The sequence below is a fragment of the Microcebus murinus genome, chromosome 3 (assembly GCF_040939455.1).
Source record: "Microcebus murinus isolate Inina chromosome 3, M.murinus_Inina_mat1.0, whole genome shotgun sequence".
In the NCBI taxonomy this organism is placed as follows: domain Eukaryota; kingdom Metazoa; phylum Chordata; class Mammalia; order Primates; family Cheirogaleidae; genus Microcebus; species Microcebus murinus.
The window spans coordinates 84,945,412-84,970,933 of record NC_134106.1 but is presented as its reverse complement, the minus strand read 5'-3'; the positions used below and the strand labels follow the sequence as shown (position 1 = coordinate 84,970,933).

At 37.8% G+C, this 25,522-nt stretch overlaps 1 non-coding gene across 1 annotated transcript; it reads right to left on the bottom strand.

Moving 5' to 3' along the window:
- Window positions 1-4,463: 4,463 nt before the first annotated feature.
- Window positions 4,464-4,566, bottom strand: LOC142870285 (U6 spliceosomal RNA). The gene has a single exon (XR_012918716.1). It is a non-coding gene; the product is annotated as a U6 spliceosomal RNA (small nuclear RNA).
- Window positions 4,567-25,522: the final 20,956 nt, after the last annotated feature.

The following is a 25,522-nucleotide window of genomic DNA, read 5'->3' as shown; positions in this document are numbered from 1 at the left end:
TCAGTTTGGCCTGGTCTGTTGGGACCTAATGCTTGCTCATAATTTTAAAAATCTTCCTCTTCTGTTCAATTCTCTCATAAGTGAAAGTGTGACCAAAACTTAGGATGTTAGCAATACTCTCTGTTACCATCATTTTGGGTTTCCTGTCTCAACACATGATTGATAGGTTACAGTGTCCTCATGATCATGCATTTGTTTGAGATTTTTGTCATTCTAGTCAAAGAGAGATCATTTGATATTCTACAGATGGCTGCATGAAAACTTTTAAAACTTGTGAGAGAATATGTTAATAGCACATCAGGGAGACTATTATTATGACTACGAGGAGGATAATTCCAAGAGATTGAAGCATGTTCCTTAGCCAGGATCCCTGTGTACCAAGCCAACCAAAATCAAATAGATCAAAGAATGAGCCAGATGAGGAATCTACCCATCTACCCACGTTAACCAAGCAGCCTATTGGTTAATCCCCTGCAACTCAGTCTCTGTAATACCCAATATATTCATCCATGTGCCTGACACAAGAAGTGTCAGCAACTGCACAAATTCCTCCCTCTTCAGCCAGTAGGTAATCTAGAGCAATTTTATTGCCTAATACAATTTTAGCAAGAGAATTTAAAGAAGGCTATTTTGCAACCATAGTTTTTCCAGTATAATTTACTATAGAGCCTATAATGAAAGATACATTTCTAATCATTGCCTCATTTATCATTTCTCCAAGCCATGGAAAAATTGACCTATCAAATGATGTCCATCCAGAAGGGTGAAGTCCTCCTGGTAGTGTTCTCTTTAACCTCTGATGTGGGTTAAGAGGAGTGGACCAATGTTCCATTTCTGACTGATTATGGATCAACAAAGATACCATTAAAATCCCTAGCCCACACTGGTCCTTTGTCTTCCATCCATCAAAACGTAAAATTGCTAATGTACAAGGCTGCTGTGAAATCTTCCACAAATAAAAGTACACCCCCAGGTATACATGAGGCCCCTTTTCCAGTTCATAGAGGCATAAACGAGGAAAAAATTAAGAGAGCTAAGAATTTCATGATGTCAGAGCAGTCTTGATCCATGATTTCAATAAAGCTGTTCACATTTAGAATGCCATCTACTTTTGGAGAAAAACTTCCTTGGTTAGCTTTACCTTAAGATCTCCAATGGGTGTACAGTTTCAGAGTCTGGAGGGGCCTTTCTGAAGTATAAGATTACAGACCCAAGGTTTGAGGTTTTCATTGCAGTGTGGATGGCAAGAGATTTTCTCTGATATTGTTCCCAGAATACACAATCTCCATGTTCTGGGTCACAGAGGTTGTAGATCCTTATTCTGTGGATCGTAAAAAGCTTCCTTTATCTTGAAAATACAATTTGGCATAATGCATTAAAGCCTAGTAGCATTTGGTAATATCCGGATTTATAAATAGGAGCATAAGATACACAAGGTTCTATTATTAGGGGCATAGATCTCCTAGTGACTATTTCATCAGGGGTCAACTTATGCTTTTTTATTGAAAGTGGATCTGATTGTCATCAATCTGTAATATCTTCAACCAAGGTAATACAGGCAATTGAGTTGGCTTTACCTAATGTCATTGTAACTGTAATACCTCATTTAATTATTTTACAACGTATCCAGTGAAATAAGTACTTGTATTGCTAGACATTTCTCCAGAAATGCACATGAGGGAAACACATTTCCTAACAACCTTTTAGCTACTGTTATAGCATTGGACTTCTTGCATGGGAAAGCTTCTATATAACCAGAAAACATGCAATGAAAATAGCAATTGAATTGTTCAAATGGCCCATAAAGTAACAGAGATGTACATGAAGCATTGATTGTACTTCCAGGATTATGGGTTTGACAAACCAAACATTGATCATAAACCATTTTAGCAATTTAGAGCAGTCAGTACATCAATAGTTTTTCATAATTTGGATCATATAATCATTTTCATGATGGATCATAGAGTGCAGAGCTTTTGATAAGGGAGACTTCATGGAGTCAAGAAAGACCAGGTAGCCATACAGGCTCTCCATGAGACCAAAGATTAAATTTATATCCTGTAAAATACTAATTTGGTTTCTCCAGTTCAGGTACATATTAATAGCACTATTTAATAAATAGGTTATCATAGGTCATTTGACTTGGATCATGGAGTTCATTCAAATTGCATATCTTAGCAATTTCAGTACTGGTTGACTTGGTATGACAATCTGTGAAAGCATTTCCTTGATATTTTAATTAATTTTTGTCCTGCATGAGGTAACAGTTTTACACACCAGTCAGTCTCTTCGTTAGAGTTCTGGGAATTCTTGCCCAGCCCAAATGACATGATCCTAAAGTTACCAGAAACTTGTATTTAAGAGTGTTTGTAGGATTTCTGTCCATCCTTTTCATGAGCCTTCTTGAAGGTATAATACTTTAGGACTATAATTATTTGCATAGATCTTTTAGAAGAAGAATCAGAATAAAACAATTAACTGTGGACAATAAGGCTTAAAATGGCCATGGTTAAAGATGGACATGGCAAGAAAATTTGTTATATTTTTCTGTAGTTTCATCAAAAGGTGAACAAAAGTCTTTCTTTATTATCTCATTAATATTATATGAAAATCTTATTTAAAAAAGAAAACCTAATTCTAAATTTTATATTAATGTATTATTAATACTAAAACTAATTTGAAGGAAAACTTATTAAAAAATCCATCAAATCCCAGTCAACTTTGGACCACACCAAATACGATTCTGATAAGCCTTTTTTATAACCTCTTACAAAATGTTTTTCCATCTGTTTTCTTTCTTTCCCCAACTTTTTATTTCTGTTTAGTTTTACCTTTATCATTCTTTTTTCATTCCTTCAATTTTAAATAGCCTTTGAATAACTTCTAAACTAGACACAATTACTTTTCCTTTGACAAAAGTCACATCATCATGTCTTTTCTATAACTTTCTTCACCTAAAATACATTTTACTTTATTTATTCACTCTGTATACAGAATTGTTTCTCTTATATCTATAAGTTTTTATCATGCAGGTAAACTATATTTTTAACCCTTACTAACTCTAATTTCCAGTACAAAGAAAAATACCTAGAAAGTAAGCACTTTTAATTGTAATATACCAGGTGCAGAGCCCGGGACAGGGGACACAGCTGTTAAGATGATGCCTATAGGATCGACCCTTCTAGTATGGCCAGGAGACAGAGCTAGGCCAGGGAGGACGGGGCCATATTGGGCTTGGCTCTACCTTGCTGATGGTGGCTCAGGTACTGTGGACACAGATATGTCCCCAGGTCTTACAATGGCCACTTGTCTAGACCCCAGAATCTAAAGGCTCAAAACCAGAGACATATGCCCACAATCAAATCAAGCAAGTATCAAAAACATCACAGAAGCAATGTTTTATGACCTTAAAGCATCTAGCATCTGACCAGTAGACCCAGAGACTATGTCTAAAATTCTGAAGACATTTCCATTTTATTTTACCAACAATTTATGTATTTCAAAATATTAAGGGGGTACAAATGTTTTTGTTACATAGATACCTTGTATAATGCTTAAATCAGGGCTCCTAGTGTCCCTGTTACCAGAATAGTGTTCATTTTACCTGACAGGTAAGTTTTTATCCTTCACCCTTCTCCCTTTTTGGTTTCCAATGCCCTTTACATTTCTTTGCACCTATGTTTACTCATTGTTTAGCTCTCACTTATTAGTGAGAACTTGTGATTGTTTTTCCATTCTTGAGCTACTTCACTTAGGATAAGAGTCTCCAGTTCCACCCAAATTGCTGCAAAGACATTATTTCGTTCCTTTTTATGGCTGAGTAGTACTTCATGGTATATATATACCACATTTTTTTTTATCCACTCATGGATAAAAGCAGCACTTAGGCTGATTCCACATCTTTGCAATTGTGGATTGTGCTGCAATAAACATTTGAGTGTAGGTGTCTTTTTGATAAAATGACTTCTTTTCCTTTGGGTAGATACCCAGTAGTGGGATTGCTGGGCCAAATGGTAAGTCTTCATTTATTTCTTTGAGGAATCGCCATACTGTTTTCCATAGATTTGCAGTCCCACTGAGAGTGTATAAGCTTTCTCTCTGCATCCATGTCCACATCTATAGGTTTTTTTTACTTCTTAATAATGGCCACTATGACAGGCATAAGGTTGTATCTCACTGTAGATTTAATTTGCATTTCCCTGATAATTAGTGATATTGAACATTTTTCCACAGTTGTTGGCCATATTTCTATCTTCTTTTGAAAAACTTCTATTTATTTATTTTACCCACTTTTTGATGGGGTTGTTTGTTTTTCTCTTGCTGATTTATCTGAGTTCTTTGTAGATTCCAGATATTAGCCCTTTGTCAGATGTATAGTTTAAAACTATTTTCTCCCATTCTATAGGATGTCTATTTGCTCTGTTGCTTATTTCCTTTGCTGGGCAGAAACCTTTTAATTTAATTAAAATATGGAATGTTTCACAAATTTGCATGTCATTTTTGCACAGGGGTCATGGTAATCTTCTCTGTATTATTCCAATTTTAGTATATGTGCTGCTGAAGCAAGCATTTACCAACAATTTTAAAATTAGTTTTCTTTACTGAAGACTAATAAAGTCACATAAATTTGAAAAGCATTTGGGGTAGTTATTTACTTAATTAAGAGTGCTCATTTATTTATAAGTCAATGTGGTACCATGTAGACAGACATATATACATATACACATATACACAGGCATGCATAAAAATACAAACATGAATAAAGATTTTTATGGCTTTGATTTTAAAATTTTAGCCCTGAGACAGATAAAACTCACTCTTTTAAAAGGTCAGTTGAATTAACCTGTGTTCCTAGATATGGAACAAGTTAGGGTTTATCTGTCTCACATGGCCAATGCTCTTATGGAGTTTTAGAGAAAACAAGAAAGCAAATTTACATCTCAAAGCACAGAGGAATAATGTAAGCTTTTTCTAAAAGGAGTCTGGATGTTTCAGTTAGAGGAAACACAAAGGAAGATTTAAAATGGATGACAAGGTAACATAAAATCATGGAGCTTCATTGTAGGATTTTATAAGATTAACTTAGTTAGATAGGGAGCTTCCAATTTTGTCTCCATTTTCTAACTACACCACTGAGGCCAGGGCAGAGCCCATTATCAAACAGAGTAAAGAAAGTATTCTCTATGCCTGTACTCAGCATAAATTACTCTGAAAAAAAATCAAGCCTACTTTACCTGAAGGCCTACCTCTTCTAAACACTTCATCCAGCTTTCTTTTAACCTTTGGAGTAGGATGGTAACTAAGCCAAAAGGTTAGTGGATTCAATTTCCTTATCAATTAGTTGTGTGAGCTTTTTATTTGCCTTTTGTAAAGAGTCTTTTATAAGAGGAAATAAAAAATATTGAAATCCTTTTAGAAGCTTCTGCACATCAAAGAGGCATCCCTGGTGCAGTGTTGTTCATTTGGAACATTCTACTATAGTTCTAAATTGGACATAATATTTAATAAGATTTCACCATTTTTTATAAGTATTTGCAGCTTCTGGGCCCTAATACTTATGCACATAAAGATACACATAGCCAAAAAGTCAAATACTCAGTTCTTCAGAAATTAAGAATCCTATTTTCCTCCAGCAAACTGGTATTAACTGAGTAGCACCTAAGTGGACACATAGGTACTACAGTAATAGGGTTTTGGGGAGGGGGGTGGGGGAGCGGGTATATACATACATAACGAGTGATAGGCGCACCATCTGAGGGATGGTCACGCTGGAGACTCAGACTTGTGGGGGGAGGGGAGGAAGGGCATTTATTGAAACTTTAAAATCTGTACCCCCATAATATGCCGAAATAAAAAAAAATAAAAAATTTAAAAAAAAAAAAAAGAATCCTATTTTCAAGGTAAATTTTGGCTTTGGCTTTCAGATCAAAAATTATTTGATCAACTCAGCCAATAATTTTTCCCTACTAAAGTGCACAAGAGAAAGAAACAAAAGGAATAGAAAATGAAACCTGTGAATTTCCAAAAGCCAAAATTTGCACCCCCTGCAGTAATTGTCACTTCTTGTCAGTTTCTGCCTGATCCAGTTAGTCACCGGAGGCCTCTAACTGGATGCAACCCTGTTAATTATTGAATGCAGTATAATGCTAAACCCAGTCTAGTTTTCGTCATGACTTCCAAACTCAGTCCAGATAAAAAATGTACTCAAACTCAGCTCAAAACACAAATCTGTGGGACTGCAGAACCTGAGAACTTACCGGTGATCCTCAGTTGTGAGACAGCAATGGGAACAATGGGCCTGGCAGGTCCCTCCTTGGTCACTCAGTGCTCCTGAGGGTCACTGAAAGTGGTACTTTGGATCTCTCTTCTAACACCATTTGTGGAAAGAAAGGCATTAGACAAATAAAAATTAACAGAGTTTAATTGAGCAAATTTAATAGCAAAACCAGCATAGGTTCAGAGCAACTCTGGGCTGCCACATTGTTAGATGATATTTGTGGACAGAAAAATAAAAGTAACCTACAAAAAACTGAAATGAGGTACAGAAACAGCTGGATTGGTTATATCTGGGCATTTGCCTTCTTTGAAACTGCAGTGAACAGTTGGCTGCCTGTGGTTGGCTGACACTGTTACTTGTTGTAAGCATAGGTTATAATCTGTTCACACATAAACCAGGTTACAGTTCAGTGTGTATGGAGAAGGCTTTAGGCCAAATTGAAATATGAATGGAAACAACTTTAGACCAAACTTCATTTAATCAGAAGCAAGCTGATTGGTGACGATGGAAAACTGGATCTTGCTATTTCGTTCTAGCTTCAATGTTCAAAACGACTTTGAGATTGAATATGTTGGAAATCAGAGTGCAGTCTTCCAACCTCACATGTGTGTCTTTGCCATAAGGATTATTTTCAAATGATTATTTAGACACAATGCTGAAAATAGAATAGAAGTTAGCCTCTTGTAAGGTAAATTTACATCTAAAGGAAATCTCCCTCTCTGTACCTGAAAGAGGGGGGATGACTAATGTATAAGACACTCTTATGAATACAGCAGGCACTGAATTTCATCTGCACACAAAATTACTCTTATTTACCCCTTTTCCTGGTCCCCTTCTCATCACTGGCCCCCTTCTCACCTTCCTTTTTCTGTTTTATTTGAATATGCTTTATATGCTGGTGTACTGTGCCACCTCTTCGAGACTTAATCATTTTCCTGGGTATCTCCCATGTATACATGTGATATACATGTTAATAAACTTCTGTTTGTTTTTCTCTTGCTAATCAGTCATAGGGGTAAGAACTAAGAACTTAGAAGGGTAGAAGGAAAATTATTTTTTACTCCCCTACAAAGAGAATAAAGCAATCACTTGGAGTTGAAGAATAAGTGTGAATGGACTGTGTGTATGTATGTGTGTGTGAGTATAACAGTACGAAGTATTGCTGAAAGAATTGATATCTTATGCCAAAACCAAATTATACATCAGCCACTGAGGAAATTGTAACCAAAATCACCAAGTCTCTAACAGTGATCTCTAGCAAAGGGTAAAGAATGAGAGAGATACAGAAGAGCTATCAATAGATAGATAGGGCTCTGTCTTTGAAGGTGGTAAAGGAAGTGGGCATAAACCATGACTGCTAAAGAAAAACTAAAATACTTTATACCCCAAAGTATACTTCTTTGACATATTTCAGGATGGCTATTCAGAGGGCCTGCACACAGGAATAGCCCTGCCAAGCTGTTTTGTTTTTTTTTTTTTTTTTTTTTTTTTTTTTTGTGGAGGAGATTTGCATTTGCAGAAAAATCTACACTGGTGAAATAAACAACTAGAACCCCCTGAGAAGCCCCTGTCCTGTCCATTTTAGGGAAGATTAACTCAACCACATCTATTCTTTCTGAGAGAAGTGCCAAGTGACAAGTCAGCCTTTGCTCAACATGCTTCCCTCCCTTCACTGTCCCATAATCTGTGATGCTACCGCCCCTGGAGCCCAGAGAAACTGGGTCCCAGGCCATTGCTCTCGGGCTTCATTTATCGCTCCTGCAAATGGTTTACTCCTACACCTTCCATCCCTCCTTTTCCCAAAGAAGAGGGTACTTAGGCATCAACCCTCTGTCCCCTTCTTTTAGTTTTTATATTTTATTTGACTCTTGTTACCATATGGACGTTAATAATTTTGTGTGCCTTTTCCTCTTATTAATCTATTATTGGTTTGTTTCATAGACTCAAATTATTATCAAAACTTCAAGGGAAAGTTATGAATTTCTTCACAATATGTTAACTTTTGTCTAGGATGTTTTATGTGTATGTAGAAAAGGAAAGTGTCACTAAGATACAGAACAAATCAAATCATACTAACCCCATTTTATAGTAACAGGACTTCTAAACTGCTAGATTGTAGAAATGCTGTGGGAATTATATATTTATGGTTCATCAGTTAATGTGAAGTGGTCTTTTATGCTGTTTTAAGGGCAAATCAAGATACATGAGCTGCATGACAGCATTGGGTGAATTGCAAGTGGCTTCGCAACCATGAAAATGATTAAGGTGTTTAAGGGACTAATGTCAATCTGGAAAGAAGTTTTTATAGATGAGCTGATGGGCTTGGATTAAAATTTAGAGATAAGATCATCATATTTCTGGCTTTTTAAAAACTCAACAGGATATTAATGCATTGCTTGATTAAATCACGGCTCTCAGGATAAAATGATAGGAAAAATATGACAAATTGAAATTTAATAGGGAAAGATGACATGACCTTCTCTTGGATCCAAAAACTAATGTTAAAAATGCAAGATGGAGCAAATATTGCTTTGCCACAGCATGCAGGAACAAAATTTGTGTTCATAATAAAAGTCACCGGTGAGGTTTGATTGCCAAAAAAGATAATGAGCTTATGGAGTGTATTAATTAAAATATAACACCTCATCAACAGGCACTATAATTCTGTACATGATTATACAGCTCTCACACTAAGTTCAGAGGAGTGGTGTGTGCCTGGCAGTAAGAAGCAGTAGAGCTGGTGCAGAGACAAGTAAACAGGAAGATGGGAGGATTCTTGATTAGGTGTGTGAAAGTGGATCAAAGATGGCCTTTGTCTGGCCAGTCCACCTGTCCTGCTGAGAATGTTGGCTGTTAAGGGGTCACAGACACCCCTCATCCCTCTTTTTAGGAGAATTGCACTTGGACAAGTAGGAAGTCACTCCCCACCATTCACCAGCCCCTCATCCCCCTACCCAATCCCAATCCCAGGACCAGACTGAAGCCCATGAGTGACTGACACAGAGGTACAAAGTCCAGATCCCTGACCTCACGTTGGGCCAACTTTGTGATATAATTAATTTGTGCTCCAGAGCTGTTGAGGTATCTAGATGTGACTTTTCCCTGAGCCCTGGACATGGTGCATTCTATCAGCTAGTTGAGGTATACAGGTAGCATATAACATAAAGAATATAAAAAGACAAAAGAGAAAGAATTTATCAAAAAAATAATGGCAGCCCAAAATATCTTGCTCCCAATAACCTCAATTAAAGTTTGTTTTTTCTGGTATTGCGAACATGCAATGCAATGAATTCAGGACCAGTCTAGCCACCAATGATACTCAACAGTTATTGCTCGTGCACCATGATGCTCAGCTTTAGAAATATGACTATTAAAGTGTTTATAATCAAACTGAGAATAACATGTTTTAAAATTCAGATTTATTCTTACATATAAGAAATTTATTTTCTGATGGTACCACTAAACTAACCATCTCCTTCAGCCAAATATTCATTTTTAAAATTTGGTACTTTGCCCAAAAAAAGTGCTCATACACTTATGCACTTACAAATGTGTACATATATAGACACACACATATACACAGATAAAGGAAACAAAACCTTCTCTGAGCAATGTTTACTCTCCTTATGCGTGATGCTAGCAACAGTTATTATTTTATTTAGTTGCTTATTTAAATGACCCATTCGACTTAGTTTATAGCCAACAATAGGCTAAGACCATGATGTCCAAAGGACCCCAACATTCCTTCAAACCCAAACCCTAGTGTCTATTTTCCCATATAGAAATTACACTTGAAACTCTATCTCTCACTAAAAACTCATGGTGGTCTAAGAGAGCTGAGATCCTTGAGCTCTTGACAGAACGTAATGTTTGTGTAGTCCAGCTGTCAGCTGGACTCACATTCCTTGGAAATCTAGACTCAATTAGTTTTGACCACCCTCCCACTCTGAACCGCCTATTCCAAGTCAAACAAAAATCCTAATCCTCCTGCTCAGTTTGTGTGAACTCCCAAATGTTTACTTTCTTAAAAGAGCCTAGTTTATAGGTAGTACGTTCCCCAAACAATCCATTCACTTCGAGTATTTTTAAGAGTGCAAATGATATTTTTAGAGGAGTCCTGAACAGGAGTTATTTCATGGAAATGAAATGTCATAACTGGTGTCACTGTTGGGGGCATTGTTGGCCACTCTACACCGCGCAGTGGTATTAGTCCCCACCATCCCCAGGTTCCCTCTATCTTAGTGGCATCTCAGCCCCTGTCTTCCCCTCTCTAGTCCTCGGGCCTGACTTCCTCCAATTCCCCTCCTTGCAGCCCCTGCTGCTAAACTCCCACACTGACAGTGAAGGTCCCCAGCAGGTCTTCAGGCCATTGTCACTGAGAAAGTGGCTCCTCCCAGTGCAGGCAGGGCTACAGGTAAGCGACACTGCTGGGCTTTTACATTCAGTTCTGTTGTAGTTCTAGTGTGTTGACCATTGGTGGGGAGAGATGTATTTAGAAGACAAAGGAACCGACTGCCTAAAGGTGGCCTCTTTGTACAGGCTGGAATGTTGAAAGAAATATGAAATGTACCAAAACTGAGCCAGGAATTTTGTACTTGCACCAAGGCGTGGAGGTCGAACCGCTAGAGATGGGACATGGAGCAAACAGAAGCGAGACTGCAGCTATTCATTTGAGCCTGAACAGCCAAGCAGGAGCCAGCAGTGCCCAAGCCAAGTGGGGCCTTCTCCCGGGCTGGAGGAAATGGACAGGGATGGCCTGGGAGTGGTGTGAGGGAAACACACTCTCAAGTGACAGGGAGACTAGAATCTCCCAAACAAGAAGCTGAGAGGCTCTTAAGGCTCTGGCTGAGGGTCCATGTAGAGCCCACACTTGGTGGCCCCTGAGCTGGCAAACAAGAGGGTCTGCAGAGACACCTGGCCCAGCCTGGACAAGGCCCCCGATGTGTGTTTTGCCAAATGGCCATTTTGGGAATTTTTGACACTGTCATAATAAAGAGTGGAGTTTCTTCCATTTCAAATAAAATATGTTGACCTTTCAGAAGTGTAGTAAAGCGAATCTCTTTCTTTCTTTCTCCACCTTGACCATTCTTTCCTCTTCCTCTACTTGCCATTTGTTCCTTCTGAGAATCTCCCCCTGATATTTGCTCAGGTGTCACTTTGCTTTTTCAATCTGTCCTTCATTAAAAATGACATGAATACATGTCTTTATTTAAGCTATTTACATATGTTCACATCTGTGTGCTAGCCTTTGTTGAAACATAAAGTCTGGCCCTCCCCGATAAAGAGCATCTAAGACAGAAGGAGAAAAAAGACACATGCACAAATAACCCTCAAAAACATGGACGTTACCCTCACATTGTGGCTGATTTGTAATCACGATTTTAGTCACCTATCCTTTTTCTCTGGCAAGGACAGAAATATGCGGAAAGTGTCTTCTCACCCATCAGCCCTGACTACCAGCTCTTGTTTTCTAGTCCTCGAGTGAACTGAACCCACAAACAGGGACTAACCATGAACCAGGGCATAGAGACGGACCAATGACACAAGGATAGCCAACTGGGGCAACATTGGTTTTAGATCAATAAATACACCGGGTTGAGTTCCATAAACTACTTTTTAAGTGGTGCATTTTTCAAAAAAGGTAGGCATAGGAAGCAGGGGAAAAAGCAGTTTAGAAACTTAAAACCTCCCTGAATGCAAGGGACAGACTCACACCAGAAAATAGTGAAATGAATATTCTGCTCTATTGAAACCATAATCAAGTAATTTCAATACAGAAAATAATAATAAGTTCTTTTTTTTTCAAACAAAGGAAGTGTAATGAGATAAAGAACCGTAATTAGATCTGAAAGAATGCACCAAATGATGATCTCACAGACTGAGGGGCCCGGGTTTCAAAGTTATTGAGTCTTTTGTTGCTGCGCATTTGGGGAAAACACAATATTCCAATTTTTTGCCTCACTGTAATAAATGGAGAGAGAGAGAGAGAATGTGACTTTAAATCAATTAACAAACTCTGAATATCTTTTTAAAACCGCCTATCGATATTCATATGGGGAAAATTTTTGAAAAAAAATAAAGACAAGAAGGAAAATGGATTAGGTTTTGGCTAAGTAGAGATACCCATGGCAGACATCTGAAGAGGAGAAATAACGAGAAGGCATAAAGGTTATTAAGGACGTAATAAAAACCTGACAACAGGTCATATGTTAAAGTTTTAAAGAGGAAATTCCACAAATTGCTCAGTCTAGAGCAGTGCTTTCCTAGCTTTTGGTTGTGAAACTTCATGGAGATGTTGACAGATTGGACTCTCAGGACATAAAGTGGCCCAATATATTTTTAAAGAGGTGCCAGCAGAATTGTTAATGGATTGATTGGATATAGGTTTTAAAAGGAAAATAAATAGGAATAAAAGAGGACTCTGAGTGTTTTGGTTTGTGCATCCTTTACCAGTAATAATGTAGCATGAAAAATTATCATCTTCATCATCAAAAAGTGTAGTTTTCTTTTATGCTGGTTCTCTCATAAAAAAGATGCTTATATATTTCCCCTCGATAAAGGTAGATGTCTACTATGTGTGTAAGCATCTTTACCAGTGAGCTTTCTGAGTCTTTGAGATTCTCTGAGTCTTTGCTTCCTCTTTCCTTCTCCTTTTATATATATATAAAAAAATTAAATCTCATACAGCAAAATCATTTTCAGAAAATGTATCAGAGGCCATCTGCCTCTAATATACACTCAAAAATTCTCAGAACTCCCATTCAGAATTTTGCTGCAGAGTCTATTGTCAATGGAAAAGAAGCCAAACTCAAAAATAATTTAAAGAGGTTTATTCTAATCCAGGTTTGAGGACCATGACCCCGAGCCACACCCAAGAAGATTTGAGCAAGTGGACTCCTGTGGTTGGGTTACAGTCTGGTTTTATTACACTTAAAGTTGTAAATCAATACATGGAAGGAGGACATTGGTTTGGCATAAAACAGGGGGTGGCATAGAAGAGGGGAGCTTACAGGTTATAGGTGCATTTAAAGACTCTTTGATTTGTAATTGGTTAAAGAAATGAAGCTCTGACTAAAGGCTTGGAATGTTTTAAATTAAGATAAGGAAGTCTGTTAAACAAGGAGAAGCCACAGGCCAGATACCCATACTCAAGTAATTTGTTAAGTAAATTGAGGACCTGCAGGTTTGTCTTGCATAGCCTTAGGACTATTAATAAGTTACGAAGGATATCTACAAGAAGGGAGGGGGGCATGTCTCACCTCCATTCTCATGGCCAGTAACTCAGTTTTAGAGTATCCCCTTGGCCAAGAGAGGGTCCATTCAGTCATCTGGGAGGCAGGGAAAACTTAAGATTTTATTTTAGTTCATACCATTTATATGCTTATTTAAAAACAGATATTAAACATCTATTTGTACATGCAACTAGCATGCAAAATTAATATTTTTAATTATTATACATCCAGAGTATTTTTTGACATGATTATCTTAGGTGGCTGTAGTCTTATTCAAATGTCATTATCTTTCCTCAAACATTTTTAGTGGAACAGCCTTTGAATCCAATATACAAGTCACATGAGAAGAACAGCAAAAGTATTTTTAGCCAAGCTTGTTTGGGAACTAAAAGAATATTTTTATCCTACAAACACTTTGGAACACCTACTATGTGCTAAGAATTAGGGATTCAGGAGGGAATAATTACTAAATGAAGTGTCTTTGATCTGTCTCCAAAATTTAAGTCAAACCTCAAAAAAACAAAAGATTAACCAGTATCAAGAACTTTCAAGCGAATGTGCCACAGACTTAGAACTGATTCTCCCAGAGGTGGCCCCAAACTGTGTAGAAGCTCAACAGAATTCCTGGAATAAATGGATAGCCTCCCTAGACAACTATTTTGCACAATTATCGTCTATTTCAGAGCTGTGCTTACAAATAAGGATTATGGGACTTAATCAAAGCTGCTGCCTCTGCATCTGTCTCCATTTTCCCCCTTCCAGGCAGCCGCCACCATCACTGGAGACTGAGCTCAGCATCACCCCATCAGTCCTTCCATCCGCCAGCAAAATTCATCATGTCAGCCAGATGTGTGCCCCTCGGCACTGGGGATGCAAAACAGAAAAGGACAATTGTCTCCTGACATTACTCTTCATCTAGGTTGGGGAAAGACAATAAGCAGACAAACACAGTAAGGTAGGTGCTGAGACAGGGGACTTTCCAGGTGCTGTGGGAGAAGGAGGAAGGAAAATGCAACTAAACCGGGGATTGTGCATGCAAAGAAATCTCACTCCAAGCAGAGAGAACTAGTCATTATCCTATGAGTCTGCCAAATGATGGATGCATCAGTGGAGGAAACCGGGAGTGTCATTAGCATAACCACAGGAAAGATTGAGTAACTGCTGGGAAATTGATAAGCAAGTGATTGGTTTACATGGCTTGCTCCTTCAATAGAGAGTAAGCTCCCCTGGGGGGGAAGATGATGTCTGATTCCGTTTTTGTTTCTCTGAAGCATAGCCAATGCCTAGCACATTGGACCTAATTAGTGCTAAATAAATGCCTTTAGGAGTGAGCAAACTGTCACTGTACTTGAAAAGATAAAATGAAACGTATTAGGCCAAAATGAAAAACAATCCAAGTGCAACTCTTAAATCATGTCTTATAGGAAAAGGTCCATTTTTCTGCATTGGGCCAGTTTTCAGTTTTGGTAAACAGTCACGCCAGCCGGTAAGTTCTATGTATTGGAATTAATGAAGTTTCTGATGTACAAACCCCACATACAGAATTATGTTATATGGGGCTTGCAATAGGAAAAAGAAAGAGAAATGCCTAATTTGCAACAATAAAAGTAGTTGCTGTCCAATATCCGTAAATGAATGAGTTTCCTTATTCTTTGAATAATCTGGTTGTTGTATATTAGAATAAGGAGTCAGATGCAAGTAAAAAAATAACATAAGCATTTCCCAACCAATAAAGTGTCAGTTACAATGATATCTCCAGAGAAGAAGGTTAATACTGCATATGAGATGAGCTTTCTTGAAAAAATAAATAAAAAGCCTTTATCACCAAATGTCAGACTACTGAAACCGTGAAATTACTTGAGAGCGGTAATTATAACTGCAGCTCACTTTACGTGTGTGCCTGAATTGACTATTTCTTGGCAATTCCTTCTTTCCAGCCACAGTGATCAATCTAGGGCAATTGATCCAATCACCTTCAACTGTCATTAAATAAAGGAAACCTGCCCTAAGCCAAATAATGAAGGTTGTCACTGGTACTTATTTATTCATTTGATTATTAATTAATGCATTCATTTATTGACTATTTACTCCTATGTGCCAAAATTACAAAGATGCATTGTACATGTCCCTTATCCTCAGAAAACAGATGGCTTAGCGGAGGAAGACAAGCACGGGAATTAAGAAAGGCAATAAAGAGTACATAGGGCGTGGTGATCACACCTGACTAAGGGGCAGAGAGGAGTGGTCCTGTAGAGGGCTGATGGTGCAGGTGACTTGGGACAAGCACGTCTCCTGGGAACCAGGGCAGCAGATCCCAGGAGGGACATTCCCTCAGCAGAGGCAGCAATGGGGGGAAAGGACACTCAGGGTTAGATCAAAGAGCTCACGAGGATAAAGAGCCCATCAGACATGAGGCTGACACTGGTGGGGACAGAGGGATGGGGTGGGCACAAGGCAGGGCTTGACCCCCAGGTGCTTGGTAAGGCTTCAGGAGGAACCAAGGTGGTGCACTCAGAGTCACAGAAGCAGGGCAGGATCGTGGGCCTCTCTGAGAAGGACACAGCATCACGTATGTGGTGTTCTGGGCTGGAATGCACAACCAGACTGGGACCAGGAAGCCATATCACACACGCCTGCAAGCATTAACGTTCTAATGAGAAAAAAAGAAATCAAGAGTGTCTTCACAAACGTCAGGGGTGTAATAGAAATAGATAGGCAGGCAATGGAAATAGTCTGGATTAAAGGAGGCTAAAAGGACATGACAATGGTTGTAAGGGAAGGGGAAGTTTCTGAGATCACTACAGGGTCAATGGCAACATTGGAATGTGGACAACAGACCAGAGAAATGACTATGTCAGTCATTGGGGTTGAATTTACTGAGATGTGTGGCATGCATGCAGCGTGTGAGAGCAGTGTGTAGAGTGTGTGCGTGTGTGTGCGCGTGTGTAGTGTGTGGCATGCGTGCAGTGTGTGAGAGCAGTGTGTAGGGTGTGGTTATGTAAAAGAACATTCTTTTTTCTAGAAAAGGAACATTGCAATCTTTAGGTGACTGGCCATGATGTAACTTATACTCAAGTGGTTCAAAAAATACTATGTGTGTCTGTGTTTGTGTGTGAGTGTGCTGTGTGAATATACACACATATGTACATACATGCATACATGTATTTATACACACACACAGAAAGAATGAGAAACCAAATGGAACAAAACTTTGACAACAGTTAAACTTGAGTAAAATGTATATGGGTTTTGTTTATATTATTTTTACAACATTTCAGTCTGAGAACTGAGACTATGTCTAAATAAAAAGTTAAAAATAAAAAAAGTAACAAAATTATATGTATGTATTTTTTCCTTCCTGAGTCTCTCTCCTTCCCTCCTGCCTTCTGGATTTGGAGAGGGAGAGCCACATGGAATGCTCTCTGAGACCCACATGATGGCAAGAGGTGCCTCAGTCCCTGCGCCCACTCCCCTTCCTCCCAGTGGTCTCCCTCCACATTGTCACTGCCAACCCTGCCCTTAATTGGCGTCCTGCACAGCCATTCACTCAACAAACACACCCTGAGCATATCCGGTGCCACAGTGTGCTCTGAGACCCGGGACAAAGTACACACCCAATGAATGCTGCCCCAGTGAAGGGGTCTGACTAGGGCCTAGTCCTCACTCTGCCTTTTGTTGACCATGTTCTTGATCCCAAAACAACCCGGAAGCTCAGATGCTAGAGGGGCATCATGGGAATAGCGACTGGTACTGATGCTGGAGCTGCTGGGAATGTACGAGTATATCCACTCTTGATTTAAAAGGTTTTACTCAGTAATGCAAATAAAATATATCTACCTCATCCCAAAAGCTAGTGCACAGTTAATGGGGAAATGCTAGAGCCATCCCACTAGAGTTAGGAACAAGGGTACTCTGGGTATGGCCCCCTCTCCTATGCTGGAATAACATTCGCAGGTAACAATCTACCTCCACTCAAAATTTCAAAAAGAAAATTTTAGCCAGCATTGTGCCCACAATGTAATAAAAAGTGTAATTAATTTTTAAATGTTTTGTATTCTATATGTAAATGTTCGGACACCATTCCATTAGAAGACAAAATGAAATATTTTTATTCATAGGTGTATACCTAATTATAATAAATACATTGGAAATAAAATAAGACAGAAAATATTTAACTGAATATTGTGAGTACTTCTCTTTATATTTAACAATTTGATACAAAAGAGAAATAAGCATACTTGTATCTATATAAATGTAAGTCTGTATGATCAACGCAATTGTGACAGCCAAGAAATCTGGTGACTCAAACAACATGGGGATCTCTGTCATGGGAGAGATGATTTCCCAAAATGCTGAACAACCCATAATGAAATTCCAAACCACACAAAATAGAACCTTCTCTCAATTCATTTGACAGTTGCTTTTTAAAAAATCTCAGAGTACATTAAAACTGCAAAATATTTAGAATTTATGTGTTAAACAGAGTTATGTTCTAGGTTTAGATACTTACGAGCTGGTTTTCATCTACATGACTGGGAACATTTGAAAGTCACTGGGGGAACAGTGTAAATTTTTATTGTGGGAGACTTTTCTGCACTGTCCAGGACGTCTTGCATTCCTACCGGCCACCTCCTAAATGCCAATGGCACTCCCAAATTATTGTGACAACTCAAAATGCCTTGACATAGATTCCAAAATTGTCCCCAGGGCCATTCTCTTTGTAATCCACTCCTCAGGTCTGGGGTGGCTTCATGGACCAGCGACCTCTGCTGTCCTCAGGACACCCAGGCTCAGAAGAGCCCTATGCTTGGGCTTTATGCTCTGTGGCCACCATCCTGAAATTTTTAATAATTTTATTAATATCTTTGATTTTGTGTTTTGTAAGTAAAGTCCAGTAGGACAATGGCACATGCATCGAGGTTTAGGAAGTTGGGGACCTTGCTGTAGTCCCACCTGCTGGCCCCTCCCTGTCACCCTGAGAAATATTTTGGTGGCCTACTGTCTCATCCCTTGTGCCCCACACCCTTCCTGACCTCACCCTCCCCACCCTGGGCCAGAGATCACTGCATCCCTTTGACCCTGCAGGGGCCTGATGTGGGCACAGGGAAGACCAGCGTTGTGTGCATGTGCCTCATGGTATCCTGGGGCTGGGGTTAGCAGCAGGTGCCCCTGCCCTGGAATGGCAGCTCCGTAGCACGTCCAATGGGCACACTGGATGGGGTGAGCTTTTCACCTCTCCTGGAGCCAGGTACAGAGGCTGCAATACCTTTTGGGGTCACCTGTCCTCCACAAGCTGAACAGTAATAGTCTCATAGATAGAATAGAAAGACACTTGGCTCAAATTCTCTGCCACCAGCTGGGCCAGGTGCTTCAATCTGGCAGTGGCCAGATGGAGACACCCAAGAGCTGATACCTTTACTGGCACATTTTTTTTTCCTGCTTTTTGAATAAAAAGCTTAGCATTATTATTTTGCACTGGGTCTAGAAAATTATGTAGTTGGTCCTGATTCTAATCTTGTACCCTATTATAGAATAATGATGAATATGATAAAATATTATCTTTCTGTTCTTAAATATAAACCTATTCATTATAACTAGGTGAAAAATCTAACTAAATCATTATTTATTATCATTATTTACATTTGAAATCTATACTATTTTATTATGAATTACTTCCCCAGTATTTCTCCTTTATGTTAAAATTAGGACATACTATAGCTTTTTTAAAAAAATCTTCTTTTTAAAATCATGAAAGAGTTATCAATAAATTCAGTTTCAGGATAGTAAAGATTTTTATAAACAATTGCTCTAGAAATAGAATAACAACTCTATTGAGGTTGATAATCACTGCTTTAGAGGTACTAAACAGATCATTGGTGTATAAAAATCCAAAAGTGGGATGGAAATGAAATGGCTCTTGACCCAGAAAATCTAGAAGTCAACTAAAATATTACCACAGACAACAACATGATTCAGAAAAATAGTAGGTTAAAAAATTAATATACATAAAGTAATCACTGTCATAGATACAAAAAAATACTAATTAAAATATAAAGGAAGGAAAAATCCATTTACAATATCAACAAAGAGGTAAAACATGTAGGACTGAACATAAAAAAAAACAAAACTAGGAAAGATCTAAACAAAGAAAACCTTAAAATTTTACTGAAGGCTGCAAAATAAGGTTTTCCCAACTAGAGAAGCACACCATGATGTTGAAAAGGAATGCTCATCATCACAGCAATGGAAAATGAATCAGATAAAATACAATCGATGTTTTCAATGAACAGGTTAATTTTAAAGTTCATGTTGAAATTTAAAAATGGAAAGTAAGAAAAATTGAAAAATGAAGGCCATGCAGAAGTGCTCTACTAGACATCAAAATGTGCTCTGAAACCCCAGTAATTAAAACACCATAGACAGGCATACCAATGGAACTAAATTGAAAATCCAAAAACTGACCTTTGTACAGGTAGGACATTAAATATAATAAAGGTGGTAAGCAAAGGAGAGAAATGTACTTAGAATGCTTATATGAAGAGAAAAGGAAACTTCGTACATATACATGCTTGTGTGCATATATATGTGTGTATATATACTATATGTGTGTGTATATATACTATATGTGTGCATATATATGTGTGCATATATGTGTGTGTGTATATACATCTGTGTGTGTGTATATATATATATATATATATATATATATATATATATATATATACAGCGTTATATATAGATCTGACCCTTGAACAACATGGGTTTGAATTGCGTGGGTTCACTTATATGTGGATTTTCTTCAGGCTCTGCCACCTTTGAGACAGCAAGACAAATCCCTCTTCTTCCTCCTCCTCCTCAGCCTAGTCAATGTAAAGATGATGAGGATGAAGACTCTATAATGATCCACTTCCAATTAATGAATTATAAATATACTTTCTCTTTCTTATGATTTTTCTATTAACATTTTCTTTTCTCTAGCTTACTTTATTGTCAGAATACAATATATAATGCATATAATGAATAAAATATGTGTTAATTATTTATCTCATTGGTAAGTCTTCAAGTCAACAGTAGGTTATTGGTAATTGAGATTTTGGGCAATCAGAAGTTATATGCAGATTTTCAACTTTGCAGGAGGTTGGTGCCCCAGCACCCTCGTGGTTTAAGGGCCAACTGCATAAATATACATATACACATAGACACACACACATACACACACATAATCCCCACTCCCTGGTGGTGGTCACATCCTGTCTACTGTCCTCCTCTTAATTATGGGGAGGGCATGGGACTGACTTCTATCCAATAGAATATAACAAAGATGAAGGGAATTTCCAGATAAATTAAGGTCCCAAATAAATTGATTCTTTGTCTCACCATTATGTATGAAGTTAGCTGTAGGTTTTTTATAGATGCTCTTCATTACTTTGAGGATGTTTCTCTGTATTTCTAGTTTGTTGAGAACTTCTAATAAGAATGAGTGTTGTATATATTCAAATGCTTTTTCTGCATTGATTAATATGATCACATGATTTTTCCTCTTTAAGTTTAGTGTAATGGATTACATTAGTTAATTTTATTATAGAATGTTGAGTCAGCCTTGAATACCTGGCATAAATCTCCCTTTTTCATGGTATATATTCTTCTTATAGATTGGTAGATTCAAATTGCTAATACTTGGTTGAATATTTCTGCATAATATGTTCATAAAAGACATTATTCTTTAGTTTTTCTTTTCGTGTAATGTTTGTTCTCTTTCTGGTTTGGGTATTAGGGTAATGCTGGCCCTGTAGAACACATTAATAATGGAATGTGTTCCCTCTGCTTTTATTTTTTCTAGAGGAGATTGCAGAGAATTATTATCATTTCTTCCTCAAATGTTTGGTAGAGTTCACAAGCGAAACACTCTGAGTGAGCCTGGTGCTTTCTGTTTTGGGAAGCTATTAACATTGATTCAATTTTTAAAATAGATACAGCCCTATTCAGATTTCTACTTCACCTTGGGTGAACTTTGGTAGATTGTTTCTTTAGAGCAATGGGTCCATTTAATCTCAGACTTTGTGGGAATAAAGTTGTTCATTACATTCCTTTATTATCCTTTTACTGTACATGGGATCAGTAGTAATGCTCACTCTTTCATTTCTGATATTAGAAATTTATGTCTTCTTTCTTTTATTTTTGGTTAGCCCAGCTAGTTTATCAATTATATTGATCTTTTCAAAGAAATAACTTTTGCTTTCATTGATTTTCTCTATTAATTTCCTGTTTTCAATTTCATTGATTTCTGCTCTAATTTCTATTCTTTCTTTTTTCTGATTGCTTTTGGTTTATATTCTTCTTCCTTCTTTAATTTCCTGAGATGGAAGCTTAGATTATTAATTTTAGATCTTTCTTTTCTTCTTTTCATCTTTGAAAAAAGTTTTTGTAGAGTGTAAAAGAAAATAAAAATCTTAGCCTCCTGCCCCCTCCCGGCTCTTTTTGCAAATGACAAGGTAAAGTCCTCAGGCCTCTGAGAAGGACTGGCCCTACCAATTGAACATTAAGGAAATTCCTTGCTTATGCAAGGACATGCAAATTGTACGTCTGCAGCTAAGTCTAGCTCCTAAAAATAAAGTCTGTTTGATTCCACACTAATAATGAATTGCAAGTTTATCTTCACAAGTTCAGAAAAGAAGCAAGATAGGATCAGACATTCTTCCACCTACCCAGGGACACCTAACCAATGCTTCCTTCATTCCCCTTTTCTCTTTGAACATTCATCAAACCTTATGTAAAAGTGCAGATTTTCCTGGCTATCACAAGAATGCAACCATTTTGTCTCACTACCCACCCCCCACATGTTGTGTTTGTTTGTTTGTTTGTTTTCTTTCTGTGTGCTTTTAAATACTGAAACTTCCCAATTTCACACTGGGGAAAAAAAAAATCAACCAAAGATCTGTGTGGTTTGTGTTTTTCCAGGGCACATCCTCAACTTTGGCTTAATAAATCTCCATTGATAAAGATTTTTGCCGTTGTCACTTACTTCGGATCAACAAGAGATAGAGTCTTGCCTGGGATAGTCTAGAACCCTTGGCCCAAGTAATCCCCCCACCTTGGTCTCCTTAAGTTCTGGGATCACAGGTGTGAGCCACTGCATCTGGCCTTCTTTTCTAATATATGCATTCAACAGTACAAATTTTCACCTAAATCACTGAAGCTCACAAATTTTGATAGATTTATTTTTATGTCATTATTTCAAAATACTTTTAAATTTCTATTGAGACTTCATCTTTGATTCATGTGTTACTTAGAGGTGTGTTCTTTAATAGCCAAATATTTTGAGGGATTCCAGATATTTTTCTGTTACAGATTTCTAGTTTAATTTTATTGTGGTCTAAGAGCATACATTGTATGATTTCTACTCTTTTAAATTTGTTAAGATGTGTTTCATGTCCCAGAATGTTATCTATCTTGATGAATGTTCTATGTGCGTTTGAGAACAATGTATATTCTGTTGTTCTTGGATGAAATAGTCTATAAATGTCAATTATATCCAGTTTATTGATGATGTTATTGAGTTCATGAATGTCTTACTGATTTTATGCCTGCTGATTGTTTCCATTTCTGATAGCGGGGTATTAAAATCTCCCCTGTCTCCACTATCATAGTGAAGTCATCTATTTATCCTTGCAATTTTATCAGTTTTTGGCCCATGTATTTTGACAGTCTGTTGTGTGTCACATACAACTAGGATTGTTAAGTCCTCTTGGAGCATTAATCCCTTTATTATTAGTTAATGTACCTCTTTATCCCTGACAATTTTCCTTTCTCTGATGTCTGCTTCGTCTAAAATTAACATAGCTACTCCAACTTTCTTTCTTTTTTTTTTCCATGGAAATTTTTTTTTTATTTCAGCATATTATGGGGGTACAGATTTTAAGGTTTCAATAAATGCCCATTCCCTCCCTCCCCCCCCAAGTCTGAGTCTCCAGCATGACCATCCCCAAGATGGTGCACATCTCACTCATTATGTATGTATATACCCGCCTCCCTCCCCCTTCCCATGTGCCCAATACCCTATTGCTGTAGTACCTATGTGTCCACTTAGGTGCTGCTCAGCTAATACCAGTGTACTGGTGAGTATATGTGGTGCTTGTTTTTCCATTCTTGGGAAACTTCACTTAGTAGTATGGGTTCCAGCTCTAACCAGGAAAATATAAGATGTGGTGTATCATCATTGTTTCTTAGAGCTGAATAGTACTCCATGCTATACATATACCACATTTTATTAATCCATCCTTGGATTGATGGGCACTTGGGCTGTTTCCACAGCCTTGCAATTAAGAATTGTGCTGCTATAAACATTTGAGTGCAGGTGTCTTTTTTGTAGAGTGTCATTGGATCTTTTGGGTAGATGCCCAGCAATGGGATTGCTGGATCAAATGGTACATTCCCTTGTATCACTTTAAGGTATCTCCATATTGCTTTACACAGGGGTTGAACTAGTTTGCACTCCCATCAACAGTGTAAGAGTGTTCCTCTCTCTCCACATCCACGCCAGTATTTATTGTATGGAGACTTTTTCATAAAGGCCATTCTCACTGGAGTTAAGTGATATCTCATTGTGGTTTTGATTTGCATTTCTCTGATGATTAGAGATGTTGAGCATTTTTTCAAATGTTTGTTGGCCATTCTTCTGTCTTCTTTAGAAAAGTTTCTGTTCAAGTGCTTTGCCCACTTTTTAATAGGTTATTTGATTTTTTTCTTGCTGATTTTGGTGAGTTCTAAGTAGATTCTAGTTATCAGCCCCTTATCGGATGTGTAGGATGCAAAAATTTTCTCCCATTCTGTAGGTTGTCTGTTTACTTTCATGACTATTTCTTTGGCTGTGCAGTAGCTTTGTAGTTTGATCGTGTCCCATTTATTTATTTTTGTTGCTGCTGTGATTGCCTTTGGGGACTTTTTCATAAACTCTTTGCCTAGGCCGATGTCTAGGAGAGTGTTTCCAATATTTTCCTCTAGAATTCTAATAGTTTCGTACCTTAGGTTTAAGTATGTTATCCAGCGTAAGTTGATTTTTGTGAGACGTGAAAGGTGTGGGTCCTGCTTTAGTCTTCTACAAGTGGCTATCCAGTTTTCCCAGCACCATTTATTGAAAAGGGATTATTTTCCCCAGCGTATATTTTTGTCTACTTTGTCAAAGATTAGATGGCTATATGGGGATGGTTTTATAACAGGATTCTCAGATCTGTTCCACTGGTCAATATTTTTATTTTTGTGCCAATACCAGATTGATTTAATTGCTACAGCTTTGTGGTATAGTTTGATATCTGGCATATTAATGCCTCCCATTTTGTTTTTGTTGCCTAGAATTGCTTTTGATATTCGGGGTCTTCTTTGGTTCCATACGAAGCGTAAAATTATTTTTTCTATATCTATGAAGAATGCTGATGGGATTTTAGTAGGTATTGGACTGAATCTGTAGATCAGTTTGGGTAGTATAGACATTTTAATGATGTTGAGTCTGCCGATCCACGAGCATGGTATGGATTTCCATCTGTTTACATCCTCTGCTCTTTCCTTCCTCAGTGTTTCATAGTTCTCCCTGTAGAGCTCTTTTACCTCCTTGGTTAAGTATATTCCTAGGTACTTTAATTTCTTTGTTGCTATTGTGAAGGGAATTGAGTCTTTGATACGGTTCTCAATTTGATTGTTGTTAGCATATATGAATTCCTCTGGTTTCTGTGTATTGATTTTGTATCCTGAGACATTACTAAATTCATTGATCAGTTCCAGGAGTTTCTTGGTTGAATCTTTGGGGTTTTCTGGATATAATATCATATCATCAGCAAACAGTGAAAGTTGGATCTCTTCTGCCCCTATTTGGATACCTTTAATTCCACTTTCCTGTCTGATTGCTATAGCCAGGAATTCTAGCACTATGTTGAATAGAAGTGGAGATAGTGGGCAGCCTTGTCTGGTTCTAGTTCTAAGTGGGAATGATTTCAATTTTTCCCCATTCAGTATGATGTTG